The sequence below is a fragment of the Bufo bufo genome, chromosome 1, assembly GCF_905171765.1.
Source record: "Bufo bufo chromosome 1, aBufBuf1.1, whole genome shotgun sequence".
In the NCBI taxonomy this organism is placed as follows: Eukaryota; Metazoa; Chordata; class Amphibia; order Anura; family Bufonidae; genus Bufo; species Bufo bufo.
Genome location: NC_053389.1, coordinates 804,732 through 823,032, shown reverse-complemented (window position 1 = coordinate 823,032; position 18,301 = coordinate 804,732). Strand labels below are relative to the sequence as shown.

General features: G+C 45.1%; 1 protein-coding gene and 1 long non-coding RNA gene across 2 annotated transcripts in view; both read right to left on the bottom strand.

The window, feature by feature from the left end:
- Window positions 1-18,301, bottom strand: part of LOC120986745 (carcinoembryonic antigen-related cell adhesion molecule 7-like) — a 986,637-nt gene that overhangs the window by 360,975 nt on the left and 607,361 nt on the right. The window lies entirely within an intron of this gene.
- LOC120986750 lies at window positions 4,094-18,217 on the bottom strand. Its single transcript, XR_005775790.1, has 3 exons — window positions 18,068-18,217; window positions 17,384-17,747; window positions 4,094-4,201 (listed from the first exon to the last, which is right to left on the bottom strand). It is a non-coding gene; the product is annotated as an uncharacterized LOC120986750 (long non-coding RNA).

Sequence of the window (18,301 nt, the reverse complement as noted above, 5' to 3'; positions counted from 1 at the left end):
GAGGAGGTGAACGTGGCCATTTGCCGAATCTGCGGGCAGAAGGTGAAGCGTGGCCAGGGTGCCAATGTTGGCACCACAGCCCTGCGTCAACATATGCAGTGTCACCATAAAGTCGCCTAAGAGAACCGTGGCTCCGATGTGGTGGTCCACCCAGTGGAACGCACCCGATCTCAGGCAGTCAAGGCTCCACCACCTCAGCCGAAGGGAGCTGTCTGTCCTTCCTATCACCTACCAGTCCTGATTTTCCTGCTCCTTGCCCTCCTACTCCTCTTCAGTCATTCCATCAACAATCGATCACCGAAGCGATTACCAAAAGACAACAGTATGCGTGCACTCATCCAACGGTGCAGTACCTGAACATGCTCCTGGCCAAGTTGCTGGTGCTGCAGTCCCTCTCTTTCCAAGTGGTGGACTCTGCACCTTTCAGAGAACTGATGGCTTGTGCCAAGCCGAGGTGGAGAGTCCCAAGCTGTCATTTCTTTGCCAAAAAGGCAGTACCAGCCCTGCACAAATATGTAGAGCTCCTTGAGCCTGTCGGTGTCTGCCAAAGTGCACGGCAGCGCCAACGCGTGGAGCTGTAACTACGGTCAAGGAAAATGTGGTTCCTGCCTGCTTCCACGTCCACGTTCTCACACCGTTGGTCCTGCGAAAATGTCCACCTCTGCCTCCTCATCCTCCACCGTGTCCTCAGCCTCCACTGCAGGGACAATTCACAGTGCTCCTTCAGCATATCACATGTGCAGGGCATGGCGGTGTCACGTGGTTGTACACCTCGTTTACCTGAGCGAACGGAGTCACACAGGGGAGGAACTGCTCCATGTCCTTCATCAAGAAATCGAATCCTGGCTTTCTCCGCAACAACTCAAAATCAGAACCATGGTGACCGACAACGGGAAGAACATGGTGTCGGCACTGCATCAAGAAGGGCTGAGCCATGCACCCTGCATGGCACACATGTTCAATCTGGCTGTCAAACAGTTCCTGAAGTCTTCCACCCATCTGCAAGACATCCTAAAAATGGCCAGGAAACTTTACATGCACTTCAGCCACTCATACACCACCAAGCACACTCTCCTTGAGCTGCAGCTAAAGAATGGGGTCTCCCAACATAGGCTGATATGCGACATTTTCACCCGTTGGAATTCAACCCTTCATACCGTATGTTGGACCGACTATACAGAGAAAGGTCAAACGATTTCTTGATGATCCAAGCGGACAGTAGTACTCTCCTGTGTAACTTTGATGTCAGCCAGTGGCATCTCATGTGTGACACCTGCCGTTTGCTCAGGAAATTTGAGGATGTCATGTTATTTGTAAGTCGCCAGGACTACGGGATGAACAATGTCATTCCACTGCTTCATATCCTGGAACAGATGCTGGTACATCTGGCTGGTCAGGGGACATTGGAGCACAAGCAATGTGTAGTGAAATGGGTGGTTTTTCTACACAGGTGACAAAAGAGGAGGAGCAGGAGCAACCGGAGTAGTAAGAGGGAGATGAGGAAGACGAGGCAGATGACCCAGGCACACCGTGGCAATATGCAGTGGAGATGGAGGCAGGGAGTCCCTCTGAGTCACTTGTGCAAATGGCCCGCTGCATGCTGACTTGCTTGGGTAGTGACAGCCAAATTGTCACCATTCGGCATAGGGATGACTTCTGGCTCTCCACCTTGTTGGACCCTCGCTACCGGTCCAAAATGGGGGCCTTTTTTTTTTTTTTTTTTTTTTACACCCGCTGAGAGGTCGAACGAACTGAACTACTATAGAGACATCCTATGTAGTCAGTTGGTCGCTGCCTATCTGCGCCATCGTCAATCCTCTCGCATGTCCTCTGCACTCTCGTTCCACTGCCATGGCTGCTGTGGTGGGGAGGGGGGTGTAGGAGCAGTTCCAGCTCCATCAGCAGCAGCTTGATTCTAGAGTCGATGAGCAGTTTTCTTATCCCGCCTAGTGAAGAAACTACTCAACAGCAGCAGCAGCTATACCCGGAGCAGAACCTGAACCAGCAGGTGGTGGCATACTTGGACAGCACCCTGCCACCCCCACATTGAAGATCCACTGGACTACTGGGCAGCCAAACTGGATTTTTGGCCGCAACTGTCCGAGTAAACCCTGGAAAAGCTGTCCTGCCCAGCCAGTAGTATGGCATCAGAGCGGGTGTTTAGTGCGGCAGGGGCCATAGTTACCCCAAGGAAAACTTGCCTGTCCACTCAAAATATGGGGAGGACTGACTGTTGTCAAGATTAATCAGGCGTAGATCAACCAGGATTTCCCCCCACAATGCCTGATGCATCAGATTAGCGCATCCATGCTGCCTCACCCAAACCTTGACAAAAGAATCCAGTTTCTTCTGGCTTACCACTCTGTGGGTCTCCTGATGCTGCATGCCACCTCTCCACTCTGGGCTCCTCATGCTGCGGGCGGCCACCTCCACACTAGGTCCTCCTTGCCTCGTCTGTGGGGTTGCTCATTGCTGCTGTAATCAACACTATGTCACTGGGTCACTCTGTGGCCTCCTAATGCTGCTGTTGTCACCTCCACACTATGTCACCTTGCCACTCTGTGGTCTCCTCATGCTGCTGCAAACTCACAACTCTGTCTCTGGGCCTCTCTGTGGTCTCCTCATGCTGCTGCCACCTCCACCCTCTGGCCTCCCTCATGCTGCTGCTGTTGCCACCTCCACACTGTCACCTTGCCAGTCTGTGGCCTCCTCACGCTGCTGCCACCTCCACACTATGTCATTTTGCCACTCTGTGGTCTCCTCCTGCTGCTGCTAAATCAACACTATGTCACTGGGCCACTCTGTTGTCTTCTCATGCTGCTGCCACCTCCACACTCTGTGTCACCTTGCCACTCTGTGGTCTCCTCATGCTGCTGCTCTTTCATGCTACAGTAGGATCTTGGGCCTCTGCACGGTTCTTTATACCTGCCGCTAACATCAACCTGTAAGGGTGAGATCACACTTGAGTTATTTGGTCAGTTTTGGGCCCTTAACTGCTCAAATACGTGAAGTGTGCAGTGATTCTAAGAGTGATGCCCGTCATGTGCGTGTCATACTGACTCACCTTATTGTTTCACTACCACCGCATACTCCCTATGCGTGTTACTGCAAGGCACAGTGTTCTACACCACTATTCAGGCTCTCTGCAACCAGGAAATAGCTATTTTTAATGCGATTCGCCACGAATAAATTCGGATCAAATAGAATATTTTCGGAAAATTCTGCGAATCGGCCGAATCTAATTTTTGAGAAATTCACTCATCTCTAATCCTGTCCGAGAAGCCAATTGGAACCTACACCCCGTGGATCTCCAGTATATTTGTGTTGAGGTCTATGAGTGGTATAATATGGCCTAGTGTAGTGTCTCCGTGTCACGGTCGTCCTACCTCAGGCCTACGCTCCCTAGGGGCGGTTCAATGCAATAATTGAGTTGAAGTAGACAAAGAAGTCCAGACTGGAAAACTTAAACATAGTTTACTGAATGAAATTGGTAATACAAAAATGTTTCTTTTACTCCACTTGGTAACAGCAGGGTGCAATGTGGCGGCAGTTGGTCTAACTGCTTCTCTTTGTTCCCATCTGGCTTAAGTCTATTATCTGTTCAATAAGTAGGGTGTCTTTTGCCCATTTTCCGTCTCATGTAAATAAAGTATATAGTTCAGTCAAAAGCAAGGAGGGTAGTACTCTAGAAGCTGCTTCCCAGGATCCTGCAGCAGGAGAGGGGGAAAACATATCCTCTCGCTGCGTCATGTCTTGTCTCTTAGGACTACAACTTCAACTCACTACAGTTTCCTGAAAAACCGCTCCCTTGGTGGGAAGCAGGACAGCCCACTTCTGTCCAAAGGGGGAGAAAGAGTGAAATGGTTAGTTGCATTCTTGTCTCTAGGACTATGCAAGACCTACACCACCTGCTGGAAACCAGGCACATAGCATCAAATGTAATATACGTTAACAGTTGCATAAATAAAATGTTTAGTAAGGTGGACATTTATTACATAGGAACATTGAAAGCTAGCCATAGGAAACAATGACAAGGTGTTAATTTATAGTGCCCCCTATCCAGGGTACTTCATAAGCAGTTCTGTGTAAGCAGCTCATACAGTACTCTTAACAGCTTGCTTCTCAGGTGCGGTGCTTACCTTTAGATGGTTCTGTTGGAGAGATGTAGGTTGGCTTTGCGCACTTTTGCTTACATCAGGACCTAATAGACATAATTCAATTTATTATTTTTAATGTTTGATTTCAGCGACATAGCGGACGTATATTGCAAACAAAATTGACAATATTTCACAAACTATACAACTAGTTTACCTTATACTGATGTGTTGTATACAGTATATACACAATAAAGTAATAGACTGTTGTCTGAAGCCACACAGTAAGAACATGGCAGACACTGGTTAGTGCCCAATGATAGTCTGTATATAAGTGCTAACTTCCATTACTGACCATGTTTACCACTTGTTCGACAAATACAATAAGTTGATGTGCCAATGGACTTCAATGATCAAACTCATATCCATGACAGTATCCTTTTGCACACTGTTTGGCCAGCATACCTAGTAGCATATCTTTGACTGTTTGGAGAAGCCGAGTTGACTACACACAGTGTAATGGTATGATGTAGCTATATAATACTTAGTATTTTTTGAAATACAAGTCAATAACCACATACAATACTATATAAGTATATCGTATATGTTTGATTGCATATTTTAAATCTGCACCAAACGTATGCCCTATGGGTGATGTGAACAGAGACTTTCATGGTCAATTTTGGAAGAGGAATTCTATTATAACAAAGAGGAATGTGGATCCACAGGGTCACTAAAATAGATTTTGGTTGGAAAGTTTGGAAAAGTAATTTAGACCCTTTCACATTTTGTTAGGTTGTGACCTTGTGCTGAAATTTTTAAAAAAATCTATTTTTTTTTTATCATCGTGCACTCAATATCCGATAATGACAAAGTAAAAACAGAATGCTTCAAATCTTTGCTAATTTCTCAAAACGGGACAACTAAAATCTTACACTGAGATAAGTATTCAGACCCTTTACTTTAAGGGGTATTCCGGTAAAGTAACTTCATTTTTGAAAAACTGCATTAAGGCTGCAAGCTGTGACCCAACCAGAACCATACCTATACATATAACCCGAGCTTCAATTTATCTTGCAATCCATCTGTCTAGCTGTGAGCCTGCAACACACTGAGAGTATCATGGTGCCTGATCTTCTCTCACAAAACTCCAAACACTACAATTCCCACAATCCCTAGCTTACCTGCTGTGAGTGTTGATTGGCTACCTGATATACATCCCAGCCACGCCCCTCTACTCAGTAATCACCAGCACACTGACACTCCCTTTGTTTCACAACACATTTATCTAGAGAATTGAGAGCAACACACTGAGCATGCTCGACCTGACAAAGGCTCAGAGCTACAGGTCGATGCCATGGTAATTTATGAGCAAACACAGAGGGTAGCAGAGGAAGAAAACTACTTTTATAACTACTGAACAGTAAATATGTGAAATTTTCATGATATTAGGTAATTATTAATGAATTAGTCTAAAACATAAGTTATATTTATGGTAACCGGAATACCCCTTTATGTTTCCCCCATTAATCTGCTCTCAATACCCCTTAATATGAAAGTGAAAACAGAATTTTATAAAGGAGAGAGTAGGAGACAGGATTGTGTGGATGCACAGATCTGAAGAAGGGTACAAAAAATGGCAGTTCCACTGAAAGCTCCCAAGAGCACAGTGGCCTCCATGATTCTTAAATGGAAGCAGCTTGCAACAACCAGAACTCTTCCTGGAGCTGGTCACTTCATCAAACTAATAGGCAGAGAAGGGCCTTGATAAGAGAGGTGTCAATGAACCCAATAGTCATCCTGGCTGGGCTTCAAAGATCCTGGCTGGGCTTCAAAGATCCTGTATGGGAGAAACTTCCAGAAGCGCTCCATCAATCTGGGCTTTATGGCAGAGTGGCCAGTAGGGCTGCAGTAAATTATTATTTTAGTAATCGAGTATTCTACCGATTATTTTTAAAATTAAATCGAGCACTTTAATAAGAAGAAATGAATTAATAGACTGTTTTCCTTTATAAAAACCTCATCAGACCCCCTGCCATCAGTCCTCAACACCCTTCTTTCCCCCTGTGCGATCATCCCAAGTGCATCAGTTCCCCCCAGTGCCATCAGCTCCACTATCCCCCAGTGTCATCAGCTGTTCTCCCAGTGCCTTCAGCTCTCCCCCACAGCAGTGCCATCAGCTCTCCCCCACCCCAGTGCCATCATCTCTCCCCCACCCCAGTCCCAACAGCTCTCCCCCACCCCAGTCCCAACAGCTCTCCCCCACCCCAGTCCCAACAGCTCTCCCCCACCCCAGTCCCATCAGCTCTCCCCCACCCCAGTCCCATCAGCTCTACTCCCCCAGTGCCTTCATCTCTCCCCCACCCCTCCCATCAGCTCTCTCCCACCCCAGTGCCATCAGCTGTTCTCCCACTGCCTTCATCTCTCCCCCACCCCAGTCCCATCAGCTCCACTCCCCCAGTGCCTTCATCTCTCCCCCACACCAGTCCCATCAGCCCCACTTCCCCAGTGCCTTCATCTCTCCCCCACCCCAGTCCCATCAGCCCCACTCCCCCAGTGCCTTCATCTCTCCCCCCCCCCAGTCCCATCAGCTCCACTCCCCCAGTGCCTTCCTCTCTCCCCCACCCCAGTCCCATCAGCTCCACTCCCCCAGTGCCTTCCTCTCTCCCCCACCCCAGTCCCATCAGCTCCACTCCCCCAGTGCCTTCATCTCTCCCCCACCTCAGTCCCATCAGCCCCCCCCCCCCAGTGCCTTCATCTCTCCCCCCCCCAGTCCCATCAGCCCCACTCCCCAAGTGCCTTCAGCTCCCCCCCAGTGCCATCAGCCCCCCCCCAGTGCCACCAGCTCCCCCATGTCATCAGTTGTTCCCCCTCCCACTGCCATCAGCTCCTCCCCAATGCCACCAGCTCCACCCACTGCCATCAGTTCTCACACTCCCCCTTCTAGCCATCAGTGCCCAGCCGCAGCGCCAATGAACTAAAATGTCCTGACGATGTGTGTACGTCAGGATCCAAAGCAGCGTTGTGCGAGCAGGCGGGTGACCATGGAGCGTGAGTAATAGCAAGCTCTTAACTTACACTCTGTGGTCACATGGCACAAACGATTCATCGATTTGAGGATTTTTTTGTGTCGAGTTAATCGATTAATTCAAGTAATCGCTTCAGCCCTAGTGGCCAGCAAGTATCCTATTCTCAGTAAAAGAAAGTAAAGTCTGGAGTTTGCAAAAATCACCTAAAGGACTCTCAGACTGTGAAAAACAAGGATTATCTCGCCTGAGGAAACCAAGATTGAATTTTTTGGCCTCAATTCTAAGCATCATGTTTGGAGGTAACCAGGCATTACTCATCACCTGCCCAATACCATTTCTACAGTGAATCATGGTGGCAGCAGTATCATGCTGTGGGGTGTTTTTCAGCGGTTTGGACAGGGAGACCGGTCAGGGTTGAGAGAAAGCTGAGTAGAGCAAAGTACAAAGATATTGTTAATGAAAAACTGATCCAGACTACCCTGGACCTCAGACTGGGCAGAAGGTTCAACTTCCAACAAGACAATGGCCCTAAGCACACAACCAAGACAGCACAGGGGTGGCTTAGGGACAATTCTGTGAATGGCCTTAAAGGGGGTGTCACACTCCAGTAATGGCATTTATAATGTACAGAAAGTTAATACAAGGCACTTACTAATGTATTGTGATTGTCCATATTGCCTCCTTTGCTGGCTAGATTAATTTTTCCATCAGATTATACACTGCTCGTTTCCATGGTTACGACCACCCTACAATCTAGCAGCAGTGGCTGGGGCCATGGGAGTGCACAAAGTCCAGCACTTTTTTTCTACTGTACAGTGTGCAAGCACAGCCACCGCCGCTGGATTGCAGGGTGGTTGTAACCATGGAAATGAGATGTATAATGTGATGGAAAAATGAATCCATTTCTCTGCACAATAAATGCCATTGGTGAAGTGAGACCACCACTTTAAGTGGCCCAGTCAGTGTCCTGACTTGAACCCAATATAACATTTCTGGAGAGACCTAAAAATGGCTTTCCACTGATGGTCTCCCTTCAACTTGAGATTAAGAGGATCTGCAGAGAAGAATGGCAGAAAATCCCCAAATCTAGATGAGTAAACCTTGTGGCACCATAAGCAAGAAAACTGGAGGCTGTAATTGCTGCCAAAGGTACTTCAACTAAGTACTGAGTAAAGGGTCATTATTAGGTCATTGAGTGCAGAATGATGATGAAAAACTGGAATAGTTTTTTTTTTACTTTTAGCACAATTCTGCAACAGAAAGTGAAAGGGTCTGAAGACGTTCCAAATGAACTGTAAATGGTTCACCAGGTCATCACTCTTTAACCCCAATATAGGGATCTAGACTCTGATGCTGGGGAAACACAAGGCTACCTCTTGGCGTAGTCTCTGTTCAAATGATAGCTTACCCATAGGGGTTAAGAGACACCAATGCAGAGCACTGAGCGATCAGGCAGAACTGTAGTTAAGGAATTAAGTCATGAGAGACAAAGTATATGCAATCTGAAGTAATCGCGAGTAGTAGAGATGAATGAATTTCTTGAAGTTCTTTTTGGGTACAATTCACCAAATTGGCCCAAAAATTTTATTTGGATCTCAATCAACTTTACCCAAATTAAAAGTATTCTAACTGGTCTAAAATTGGTTTATGACAGTCAAAGGTCTCCTAGGACTCATTTATTTTTCTCCTTCGTCATTCTCTCTTTACTTTAAATTTTGCTCTCTCCCTCCTCCTTTTGAAGAACTCCCGCAAAATATTTAACCTGCTAGAAAGGTACATGATGTAATCTTTAGTGAATGTCATCTCATCAGTGACTGTATTTGTGAGTTATCCACTCATCTAATTTCTAGCTGTGTTATGTGACCAACTCTCTGATCCCCAACTGACACAGGACAGGGAGTCAGTTCCTTCTCTATTCATTCCTAGGACTGACATTTAGTCTCCCATAGGAATACATAGAGAAACTGGCTTCCTGTCCAAAATAAGATGTTGTATTTGGAAACTCTGATTGCTGGTCACATGACACAGCCGAGACGCAGAAGGGAGGGGATAACTTACAAATACAGTCACTGGTAAGAAGATTACATTCACTACAGATAACATCATGTACCTTTCTAACAGGTCAGAGAATAAAATATTTTGGGGGAGTTCTTTAAGCTCTTTAATGCAATGACAGTGCCACGAATCAGTAAATGTGGACCCACTGTGCCAACTAACCAGTTTGGCATAGGACTAACCCTAATGGTGCTCCCCTCATATTCAGCCTTTAAAGCCTGTACATAGATCTGGCCATCACTGCAGGGAAACAACCAGACCTCTACCTCCTGGGATAGTCCCGATGTACTAAGCAGCTAAACCTCTATCGTCAGGGACTCTGATGCAGTCACCGGGAGCTCAGGATACAGAAAATGCACCAAAAGGGCAAGTGCAGTCTGAACAGTCACTTTTATTCCTAGGTAGGCTTTAGTTTTCAAAGTGCCCAAGCCCCTTGCCCTTTCCTGCTGTCTGCTTCTCCCCTAACCTCCCAAAACTTTCAGTAGCAGACACCTGCCACCCGTGTGTCTGAAACCTCTTTAAGCCACAGAAGCAGCAGCCAGTTCAGTAATAACAACATTTTGGAGACATTTTTCAATGTGCCATGCCAGGTTGAGCCAAATCAGCAAATGGAGACCTCAATGCTCCGGTTCAGTTCTACCTGATCTCTGGCCTTTCGCAGGTGCATATAGTGTTCCTTGACACCATTGGCTTCTGGGCAGGCAGACTGAAACAGAGGCTAGAACACGCCCAGTATTCTCTCTGTTATAACAGAGATTTCAGCGCAGCAGGTGATCCCCATGAGAACCAAGTTGTCCCCTGCCAGTGTGCAAAACATCACATTTGTCAAAAGTTTTTTGATTTGCACACTCCTCCGACTTTGGCCGATAAATAGATCTGCCCTTGCTGATGGTGCCCCATCTTGCCACTGCTGCTGTCTGCCATCATGTTCTGTACTATATGGCTGCTGCCATCATGCCAATTTGCTGTCTGTCTGCCTACCATCGTGTTCTGTACCAAATGGCTAATGCTGCCACCAGAATGCCACTGCTGTCTTCCTGCCTACTGTTCTGTACCAAATGTCTGCTGTTGCCATCATGCTCCTATGCTGTCTGCCTGCCTACCATCATATTTCGTACCATATGGTTGTTGCTGCAACTTCTATTACCTGCTGCTAATCCCCTACTGCCACCTCCATTACCCCTACTGCCACTACCATTACCGCTACACAGTCATTACTACTACTACACACATTTACTACTAAACGCATCTACTGCCTTGTCTGTTCTATGCTGTGCTGCTAGTGCTGTCACTAGTATGGTCACCACATTCACGATTCCCCTATCCTTTCTACATCCACACTGTACTGCTGCTGCTCCCAATTAGAAGGAAAAATCTTTCCAGCCTTGTTCAGAACAAGCCACTCTTTTGTCAGACAATTAACACTTGTACGTGTATACGTGTATATATGCAAGCAGTCATTCTAAAAGTCTGGACTCGACTATTTCTCCACCTCCACCTTCAGAGCCTAACCCTGGAGTGACGGTATCCAGGTATGAGCACCATGACACACACAATAAAACTATTGAGGCCGCACCACACCACTTGGCAATCCGATAAACCTGGGACATGATCAGTCATGCGAGGACAGCACGTTGCAGATGCTTGTACAGAACGGAACAGTCTTTCTTCTGACACTTAACACTTGTGCATGTATAAACACAAGCAGGGTTTCTGCCCCTGTTAAACCAACTCTTTCTTTTGACATTAATATGTATGTGTATATGTAACATGAACATGTGTATAGACAGGTTAAGGGATCTGCCTCCGCTGAGGCCTAATTTTTGAACACTTGGTTCCAACAAGCCTCTGTCTTTTTGCCATAATACCATGTGTGTTTTTTTTTTGTTTTTTTTAAAATATATTTTATTTTCCAAAAGACAAAAACAAGAAGAAAAAACGACAATCTTCCACTTCAGTGTCACATAATAATAGAGTCAGTATATTAGATGCATCTTGTATTAAATTTCTCTTTTACTAATCATCCCCCCTGTCCCTCCCTCCACCCCCCCTTTTCTTTCCGCGGAGCTGCCGTGTCTACATTGATTGTTAATTCATTATTGTTTCTAGTTGTCCCCTTTCTGTTCCATATCTACATCAACTATCATTGTTTCCAGTTACCCCAGATCCGCTGCCAGACTACCTTTTTCCGAGCTGTTTGGGCTAATATGTGTTCATACTGCCTAACCCTGTTCATCCACTCCCAAAAACTGGGGTATTTCATTGTACCCCAATGTTTAACAATTATTATTTTGGCTAGTGCTGTGCCCCGTAACCAGAGTGTCTGCTCGGTTTTATTTTGATCTGTCTCTGGGAAGATCCCCAGAATAACATAATCAATGCATGCCTGGTACTTCATCGGGGAACAGTCCTGCAGTTTCCGAAATATTTTGATCCAGTATTGATTTATCCCTGGGCATTCCCACAGCAGGTGTTTATAATCTCCTCTATCTTTGTTACATGTATAGCAGTTCTGTTTCCTATCTTTATAAAGGGTATGGAGTAATGCTGGTGTGTAGTAAAGGCGGTGTATGATTTTCAAAAGAATCCATGCATGGGCGGGCGGACACAGTCGATCTTTTAATATTTCTATAAACAATATTCCAAAAAATGGGTTCCCCCTTCTGTAAATCTCTTTCCCATTTATCCTCACCTCTAAAAGTGATAGTTTTTGTGTATTCATATTTTAACTTAACATAAATGTGCGATATAGACGTGTTGAATGTCATGTCGTGGCAATCATCTAAAAAAGTGTTTTTTACTATCTTCAAATAGTTCTTATTATCCGTGTGGTGTATAGCGTGACGTAATTGTTCATATCTAAATTTATCCATAAATCCTAGTTTAGTGTCTAGTAGTATTTCATTTAGGGGCTTAATCTGTCCCTTATGAAAAACTTGTGTTACTAAGTGTATCCCATATTTTTCCCAATATTCAGCTTGACCCAATTGCATAACTTGTGGCAAGTGTGCATTGCCCCACAGTGGGGTGTACTGAACTGCTTCAGATGCACCTACCATATCTCTAATCTGTTGCCAGATGTAACCAAGCATTCTACTAAACGGATTTGTTATTGTTTTCTTCTTAAAGATACCGGTTTCGAGAATATGGAAGAGGTCCGACCATGGTCTACAATGCTCCCCAAAAAGGAGCCGAATGCATTTATTCCTTCGATTCCTCACACACCATCTCAGTTGAGCAGCAAGATAATATCCTTTTATGAACGGGATGGACATTCCACCCCCTTCTTTATACAGATACCGTATTTTGATTCTGACTCGTTTACGGCCCCAAATCAGTTCGTTAAATAGGCTCTCTAACTTATTAAAGAATTTATCTTCTATCGTAATTGGACTGGCATTGAAAACGTATAGTAACATTGGTAGTAATGTCATTTTGATGAGGGCTATTCGGTTAATTTGTGACAGGGGAAGTTTAAGCCATGTTCTAATTTTTTCCTTAACTTTATCTATTATTGGGAGTATATTCAGTTTCTTATAATGTTCCAACTTGGTCCCTATCTGGATACCCAGGTAAAGTAGGGAGTCTGCTGGGGTCAGTATACTGACCCGAACATTATGGCCCTGTGGAACCGGGCGTCTCAATGGAAGAAATTTTGATTTTTCCCAGTTTATATCGTATCCAGACAGGCATCCAAACTCGTCCAGACTTTCCATAACCCTGGGTAAATTTGTATACCCCTTCCCCAAAAAGAGCAGCATATCGTCCGCGTATAAACTAATTTTATCAGCTTCTCCCTCGCACCCAAAGCCAAATATTTCCACATCTGATCTAATTTTACATGCAATTGGCTCCAGGAACAGTGAGAAGAGCAAGGGGGAGAGGGGACAGCCCTGACGTGTTCCTCGGGTCAGAGAAAAAGGGGCAGAGTATTCACCATTAACTCGGACCCTGGATACCGGAGTTTGGTACAGAATGCGCACCCATCTGGAGAAGTATTCGCCTATCTTTACCTGGGACATTACCCTCCAAAGGAAGGGCCACTCCACCCTGTCAAAGGCCTTAGCGGCATCCAGTGACAGGATGGAGCAGTCCTCCCCATCCCCCAGCTGGATGTTCAAAAAGGCCCGCCTTATATTGTCCTGTATATTCCTTTTGGGGATAAACCCGGTTTGGTCTGCATGAACGATTTTATGAATGACGGTTTTTAATCTGTTGGCTAGCAATTTTGCAAGAATTTTATAGTCTGTATTCAACAGAGAGATGGGGCGGTAGGAAGTGACCAACAGCGGATCCTTCCCCTTCTTGGGGATCAGTGTGATGGTGGCCTCCATCCATGAGGGTGGAAGGGAACCCATTGTCCAAGATTGATTTAGCACCTCCAGCATTTGAGGGAGAATAGTTCCCTCATGTTTCCGGTATAGTTCAAATGGAAAACCATCCACCCCTGGAGATGTATTGCCCTTGATGGAGTGCAACGTAATCTGTAGCTCGGTCAGTTGAATAGGTCTATTCAGCCAGTCGATATCTTGTTGACCAAACTCAGGGATCTCGATATTATCCAGGTATTGATCTATTTCCCCCCCCTGATTTTTGGATCCAGATTGATATAGCGTTGAAAAATACCTGGTAAATTCCCTTAAGATATCGTCGGTATCTCGGAGGGTATCTCCTGCCTCTGTCTTAATTCCAGTAATGTTGGTACCACCCCCTTGGTTTCTTACTATGATAGACAGTAGTCTACTTGGCTTATTATAACACCATGTGTGTTTAAACATCATCTGCTCCTTTTAAGGGAAGTCTTTGGAAGCTTTGTAATATGAAAATCTTAACATGTGTGAGTCCTAGAAGACTAGGGGATGTTATATGTATATCAATTTTCAGGACAATTGAAGCAACTTTGATTTATGTAGAATCAATTTGTGTACAAAACAAATTTTAAAAAAATTCAATGAATAGGAAACAAAATGAATTTCAAGAAGTTCATTCATCTCTAATCACAAGTTGTCTGTCAGCCTCTGAGCAAATCATGGCAAGCTCCCTCGCTCCTTGAGGCTTGTGATCCTAAATCTTCATCCTTCCTGCCCAGTTTTCCACTAATTTACACAGTAAAATGGTCCAAAGCAAATTATTATTTGGCAGCAGAATTGTTGTGAAATTTGCAGCAAATCCAATTCATTTAGAATCAATTTGCTCATCCATACCAGGCAGCAAAGGGTCAAACCCAGAAGTCAGGGAGACGTTAGTACACAGAACTGGCAAATAAGCACCTGACACACCTAGCAGGAAACTAGAACTAATTTTCAAGTACCTTCTCAAAGGGTGGCCTACAGGGGTGGATTAAGTGCATGATAGACCCGGGGCTGTCTACCGAACTTGGGCCCCTCCCTCCATTTTAGTTTATTTATTTTTTTGTATGAAGAGTCTGCGGTGCTTCGTGAGTGGCACAGTCTCTTCCTAAGCCATATGACATCTCCAGACTAAAAAAAAAATCCCAAATTGGCTCCTAATCTTTAAAATTTGGTCGCCACATTTAAAATACATATAATTATAATAAAAAGGACTTGGAGGAGAGCACAGCACCACAAACCTCTTATATCCAGGGACATCTCCTGTCGTGTAGATCTTCTCTTTCCTTTTCTCCTCCGTTTGATCCAGACGGCCATGACAAATTCTTTCAGCCGCATCTCGTCTCTACAGAGTTTGTTACACAGAGACATTAGATTTCTCAATTTTTCCATCAACATCCCCATCCTGGTGTACCGACAAAGTCATCTTGCTGCCACCCCCAATACTGTGCCCGTGGTGCACCCCAATGCCCCAGGCACTATACTGCTGAAAAAATAGTGACCCCAGGAGACATAATTGGGGTTATTTATCAAACTGGTGTAAAGTAGAACTGGATTTCCAAAAGAGCTGTCAAAAATAAAAAGAGGAATCTGATTGGTTGCTATGGGTAACTAAGCCAGTTCTACTGTACACTAGTTTAATTAATGTCCCTATAGTGTCTAAAGCAATTATATTGTCTTCTAGAGTGCCCCCAGTAATAATGACACCCTAAATTATGCTCCAGGTAATAATCCCTGTATAGTGTCCCCAAAAATCCCTGTAATAGAAATGCCATTACAGTGCCTCCCCAATAGCAACGTTCCCCACACTGCCCCCACATAGTAATTGGCCCCCACACAGTAATTTCCACCACAATGCCCCCATATAGCAATTTCCCATACAGTAATTTCCACCACACTGCCCTATATAGTAAATTCCCCCACACAGTAATTTACACCACACTGCCCCATATGGTAATTTCCCCCACACAGTAATCTCCCCATAATAAATTTCCCCCACATAGTAATATGCCCTTACACAGCCAGCCCCAATATAGTAATTTGCCCCCACACAGTCAGCCCCAATATAGTAATTTGCCCCCAGACAGCCAGTCCCAATATATTAATCTGCCCCCACACAGCCAGCCCCAATATATTAATCTGCCCCCACACAGCCAGCCCCAATATAATAATTTGCCCACACACAGCCAGCCCCAATATGGTAATTTGCCCCCACACAGCCAGCCCCAATATAGTAATTTGCCCCCACACAGTCAGCCCCAATATAGTAATTTGCCCCCACACAGCCAGCCCCAATATATTAATCTGCCCCCACACAGCCAGCCCCAATATATTAATTTGCCCCCACACAGCCAGCCCCAATATATTAATTTGCCCCCACAGCCAGCCCCAATATGGTAATTTTCCCCCACACAGCCAGCCACAATATAGTAATTTGCCCCCACACAGCCAGCTCCAATATAGTAATTTGCCCCTGAATAACTTTCATTTAACTAATATGCCCTCCTGCCCCCCCATGTCCCCCTAGTTGGCACATAAAATAGAAAAACTGAAAAAAAAAATCTAAAAGTTAAATACTCACCTATGTGTGTCCACGCGCGATGGCAGGCGTGCGCACACGTCACTGTGCTGCATCCTAGCACAGGCACGCGATGATGTCACCAGGCACACCTGCGCCGGGATTCCACTACCGCATAGGCCTGAAGCCTATGGCGGTGATTGGCGGCGGGCCAGGGAACTATGTGCTCCCGTGCCCCGCCGCAGTATGTGGGTGTTCGGGTCGGCGTTGGGCCCCCCAGTTATGCCGGGCCCCCGACCCAAATGCCCCTATTATAATCCGCCATTGGTGGCCTGCCATGAGAAAGCTGTGCTACGCCGGTGGCTGGAACTACCAGGCAGGGAGAGAGAGATGCCGCTGGGACTTGACTGCCAGAGCCCTAGGACAGAGCGGAGCTGGTGAGCAAGGTGGTGGCTGGGCCCACCTGAAGGGCTAGTGGTGAGCTATAAAATGGGGATTGTAATTAAACTGTCAAATTACTGGTAACCTGCTCAGCAAGACGCACATCCACTGCCAGACTATGCTACTCACAAAATGCACAGAGATACAAAACTGAATAATGAATAATAACGGACATTGAGAAAAAGGACAGCAGGATTTAAGTAGAGCACAGATGTAAAGGTGGGTTCACATCATGTTTTTGTCATCCGTTAACATAAAAAAGCATGTATGTTAACGGATGCCTCTGACAGATGCTATATGGTAGTATCCATTGACTATAGAGTTGCATTGAAAAAAAACAAAAAAACCAACTATGTTTTATTACCAGACTCTGCAGGAAGGATAAGCCTGGTGTGCTACGCTTTTGTATCCCTTGTTTTTCCCAAAGTACAGTATATGTCAAACGGATGGCAAAAACGTGATGTGAACCCACTCTATCTTATTGGTTCTCAATTCTAGAGCCCTCCTGCTTCTCTCCTCCATCACATGAGCAAGCACAGGTGAGCTAGTCATCTAGGTCTACACCCTCCCCTGCCTCTTTGCCTGGCTTCTGAAGCAGAAACAAATAAATTGTGAATTGTTTTAGGAATATGTGAAGATGAGGAATTATATCTTATCTATTGGTTTTCTGGGGTTTTCTCTGTTTCGAGAACATTTGCTCTATGGCTAGAAAACTGCAATACAGACATTTTAGATAGGCAACACAATTCTCTATCTATCATCCCATAAACCATAAGTCAATAATATCTGTATGCATAGAAGATGCCATACTACTATACATTCATTAGTCACAATTCATTATATCACCCAGTGTCACATAAAAGTATCAAAATAGGATGTGTTAGATAGGATTCCTACCTGAAGAATGTCCAGATGAAGGTAAAGGAATATTTGAAACATCTGAGATCTGCTCCTCTGCTTGAGGCGAATTGTTCCCATATGAAACCACTACATGATGTCTTGAGGGTGATTTACATCTCATCATAGGCTGCCCATTTATAGTCTTTACCACGACCAAATCATTCATGTCCTTTAATAACTCCCTCAGTGAGGAGTATCCATAATGCGACAGGTTAAGATAGTAACCATGGACCTGGCGGAAAAGTCCACCAAATTCTTCAAACGAAACGCCTTCATTTTTTCCATAAATGACAATGAAAATTTCTGACTTCAGAATTTCATTCATGTCTCAGTTGAAGAAATACTACATGGAAAGGTATAGCTAAGAGGTAGAAGAGAAAAAATGAATGAGCTAAAAAAGTCATTACAAACTTTTATTACTTTAAATATTAAAGTGGTTGCACTGGGACATTTATAGCATACTGCTAGGATATGACAAATGTCGGATAAGTGTGGGTCTGCTCCTATCTGCAGAATGGGACCCCTGAAGTAAAGAGAGAGCACATCGTGCATACATGACATCCTCTCTATTTAATGCTATGGAACTTCAGAAAATAGTTAAGAGGAGTCTGTCACCTCCATATGGCCATATACAGCGCTTACATTGTCCTATAGCACACCTATACATGAATGTAATGGTACCTTTGTCTTTTTCTTTATACTTGCAGAAGCTGTAAAAATGAACTTTGATTCAGATGCAAATGATCACTCGCAAGTGCCCAGGGGCGGCGTTCACTGTGTTGGTGCCCAGGCTGCCATGCCTTTTTTCATTGTTTCCCCCACGCCAGCCTCTGCCTATGCCCGAGCTCCTATTCCCTTGCATCATCCTTCAGTCCGGCCGAGATCCCGCGCCTGTGCATTGCCTCGCCAGGCCGG